Genomic DNA, 4633 nt, shown 5'->3' on the forward strand with positions numbered 1-4633 from the left:
AGTGATCAGGTCCATTGTATCGCTTATTCTTCTTTCAAGTTTAAGGCACCTAGCAATTTCTACCAAGGTACTCTGAAACTTCTCTACCATGAAAATCCCTATCATTTTCGCGTTGCCTAAATGATGAAGCCTTTCCTGGATTATTTCTGCCCTGACTCTTGAAGTAATGTGGATTTTTTGCGTGATTGGCATCGCCGCCACTATTCTGTGAATAATTATTTTGCCGCCGAGTTTGGGATTTTTGACCCAGTGACTTTTGAGCTCTCTCTTCGGCATTTTTAGCGTAAGTTGCCGCGAACATGTACCTATCGTGACTCGACTCGGCCTCGCGAGCTAGTGCCAAGGCACTTGGTAGATCCTTTGGTCTAGCTGGGAATACAGCCTGGTGTAGGGGTCTTTTTAAACCCGATACGAACGTGTTTAGGGCATCACATCTAAATTTTTCATTTAGGACAGCTGCAGCAGCTGCATCATTTGTCATAAGCGTTTTATTTATTATGAGGGTCAGTTTCCTTTCAATCTCATCATAGTACTGTGACAAGCTCAAATCGCCCTGACGCAAGGTATCTAACTCTTGTTGGAGAATGCGCACTGGAGTTTTGTCAGCGTAGGTGAAATCTAATCGTGCCACAATGGCCTTAAAATTTAAAACTGTGTTAAATGAGGCCAGTATATTATTCGCTGAACCCCTAATCTTATTCCTACTGCCTCGTAATGCTTTACGCTGCCTTCATAAGGTTCGAATAATTCGTAGGCGGCCATCGCTGCCTGCCTCCACGAAATATATTCCTCTTGTTTACCATCAAACTCTGGCAATGACTTGACGAGGTCTAACGTCTGACTACACGATTTTCCCTGCACTATCGCAATTTTCTAGTAGCTTTCTACTTCAGGGGTCGTGATCCTCAATGCACTCATCTCGTCCCTAACTTCACTAATTTTTTCATCAATTACCTGTTTCCATTAAGCGGCCTGTGCCGCCAATGCGGCTTCTAACACCGCTTGTACCTGTCTTGCGTCCATATCCGTTTCGGTTTCCACTACGTCTGCCACACGTAACCTTCTAGTATGGTTTATCAATTCCTGCACTGAGTTATCGTAAAGCTCTTTATCGTGAGGGGGGTGGCTTATTAGACCCTGAACAAACTAACACACACAAGTATTTTTTCACTCAAACGCGGCACAATCGTTAACGGCCACCAAAACAATAAAAAATAAAAAAGGATCACTTCACTCTTTATATAATGCTGCTTTATTATTTTCACAAATGATGACGATTGGCTGTGCCATTCACTTACATGATTTTTCAATGAATATGATAATTCCGTTGCTCTGTGGCTGGGTTGTTGATTGTTGATCGCTAATTTTCCTCTTCGTGCCCCACGTTGGGCGCCAGTAAAAGATGTACGCTGTAATCACTGTATCAGCCGGTCGATGGACGCGGCAATAATTATACAAGTTATATGTTTGCAAGTACTCTTTATTGGCCAGGAACGTGTACTCCGGCTTAAGTTCAACTTAAATCTAAACTAGTCCAATACCTAACTTAACAATTAAGCCCTAAGAACGCATATCCAGTAGTCGACGCTGCCGGCTTTGACGTCTGCGTCGTGCTGACTCTGCTCCATACAATTGTTTATCCAATTGGTGATAGTGCAAGCAACGATCGCGGGTCAACTGTTTACGCAATCGGCTATTGACACTGTGGCTTGCTGTCCGTCCGTCTTGCCGCTGGTGGTTGTTATTGTTTATGTAATCTGATATGTCGTTGCTTTAGTGGCGGTCGTCGCCCACACAATCTGCTGATGAGGCAAGATGTTGTATTGGCCTCACCACATTCGTACCCAACTGGAAATTGGGCATTATGTGTGAACTTATATATTGTTTTAAAAGTTAATTTTGTTTCTGTATGTGTATATTTCTTGTTATATCCTTTTGCCACAGCAATGCTCGTAACTTTTCACTTCACCTAAATTTAGTTTTATTCTTTTTCTTTCGCTTTTTATATGTTTAATGTCACTGCACTTTTTATGCTTAAAATTTTTAATTTGGTTTTTCTTTTTTCTCTATAGTGCCTTTCCGTAGGCTCGAAGGACCATGTATTTTTCGACTGGCTTCCTCGCACCCACCGTTCGGAATTACAAGAAAAAAAGGAAACACACAATTCCGCGAAAAAACTCACAAAATGTATTTTATTAAACCTTTTTTACAATTAACTTTCAAAATTCTCAAAATGTATTTCACTGAACTTTATGTATAACAAAAATATTAACTTTGCTCGAATTATAAAATTGGATGTTGACACAATATTAAAAGTTGGCACCCGGGGGTGAACAGCACGGCTTTCGTTAGCGGATCGCAAAAAAGGAATAAGTCACGAACTTGTTTCTCCGCCCGTTTTGTTTCCTTTTGGTTGAGGTGAAAAATGCAGTGGTAATGTAGTTATGTGTGATGTGGATTGTAGGTAGTGTAGAAATGAGTGTGGTGAATGAAGCGAGCTAGTGACGTATATTTCAATGCGATGAGTGTAGAGTGTTCTGGATGCGGGATTATTGTTGCGGTTAGGTGTTCGGTATTGGTTATGTGTTGTGTGGGGCAGGAGACTGAAGCTCATTTAGCCAAAGCTAAAAACAGTTACCTTTAGCGTAAACAGTGCCCCGTACCTAGCCATTCGTACACTCCACGAACTGGCAGAAGACACAAAGTAAGAATTTCCTCTTGCAACACAAGTGTTAAAAACACAAACGTATGCGGACGATATTCTGTCTGGAAGCCACAGTCTTCCACAAGCTTATGAGTCACTAGCACAAGTGACACAAGCTCTCAAAACAGCTGGGTTTCCGTTAAAAAAGATAACAGCTAACCAACCTAATATTTTAAAAGGTATACCAAAGGAAAATATATTAGACACTAATTTCCTTAAATTCGAAAAGGAAAGCACAACAAAAACTTTGAGTATACAATGGAATGCGATATCTGACCAGTTTTCATACACTACTGAGTCAATATCAGCGCTATCCGCCATAACAAAGAGGCAAATTTTATCCTCGGTGGCAAAACTTTTCGACCCCGTAGGATGGCTTTGTTATATGATACAAGCGAAAATCCTGATTCAAGAATTATGGCTAGACGGAACCGACTGGGATGAACAAGTGAAGCCTCTTCGCTTAGGAAAGTGGTCCCAGTTTGCTAATAACCTAAAAGACATTTCGCAGATACAAATTCCACGATGGGTAAACTATTCCCCCGAATACAAAGTGGAACTACACGGCTTCTGTGACGCCTCTGAAAGGCATATTGTGCCACTATTTATGTGCGCACACAAAGCGATATTGCAACTACAAGCCACCTACTGGCGGCAAAGGCAAAAGTCTCAACGCAGGACAACGGCTGCGGGGTCAGCTAGTAATTTATAAATCAAAATGTTGGAAAACAAAACAAACAAAAATTAAAAAAAAAAATTGTATGGAAAAAAGTTACTATTTGGAATTATCCAATTTTATCGAGTTTTCATTGTTTTTAATATGTATTCTGCTATTCGGGGTGAAGACAAATCCAACGAATCAATAACCATGAAAATTGGTTCAGCAGATCTCGAGTTATAAGTGTTCGAACAAACCCGTCTTTGTTTTATATATATAGATATATAAATTCGGCCCACAGCACTGAACGTATTTTATTTTTTCACCAAACTTGATATTATGTTTTGCCACACCGTATTACATTTAATTATTCTAATTTATTATTATTTTTTTTTTGTTTAAGTCTTCGGTCACTTTCTTATGTATTTTTTGTAATGTTATTTTCCAATAGTGCCTTTCTTTTAGGCTCGAAGGACCATGTAATGACTTGTGGACCACCTTTTCCACACTCACCATATAACTTCACCCAAAATTTTTATTAAAAGGAATTCGTTCATTTCACTTCAAGCGGTTATCAAATTCGTAGTTTATTGTTTCACAAAGTATAGAATATAAAACTTTGAATTTAAAAAGCGGAAGAAACGTTAGAAGTTATTTCTGAACATATGTAGGTATATAAAATTTCAACTTTAACACTATGTTCGCGAAAAAAAGGTATCCAAAAACGGAATTGTTTTGATCGGATGGATGTCGAATCGCCAGAGTGGTTTTTTCATGTTATCTGTCCATTTTAGTGGGGGAGCCTGGAGTGCTAAATTGGCAGTTACTCGAGCGTCGTGGAGACTTACTAGATTGTCAAGATAACGATTAAAAAAAAAAGTCTAGGTGAAGTTTTCCTTTTTAGTGGGAAAAAGAGCAGGTAATTATTTTCAAAAATGTAAAAAAAAAACAGTCACATAAAAATACTCAAGCGCGTCAGTCATTTATGGTATATACGAGCATTGCATTTCTGATAGTCGATATATATTAATCTGACAATCAATTCAAGGTTGAAGGCCGTAATTAGAGGTTTAAAAAAAAAATAAGTTATTCGAGCGTGTCAGATTTTCTAAGCGAATGTTAATGAACCTCTAAAAAGTGTACCATTTAAATTTCTGACAATTTCGACGTGGACAAAAGTCATTTATTTATTTTAAAACTTGTAAAAAAAGGTGACCTTGAGATACTCGAGCGCGTCAGATTTTTATGCAAGGGGATGAACTTGATGTCAG

This window comes from Bactrocera dorsalis, chromosome 6 (assembly GCF_023373825.1).
Source record: "Bactrocera dorsalis isolate Fly_Bdor chromosome 6, ASM2337382v1, whole genome shotgun sequence".
In the NCBI taxonomy this organism is placed as follows: Eukaryota; Metazoa; Arthropoda; class Insecta; order Diptera; family Tephritidae; genus Bactrocera; species Bactrocera dorsalis.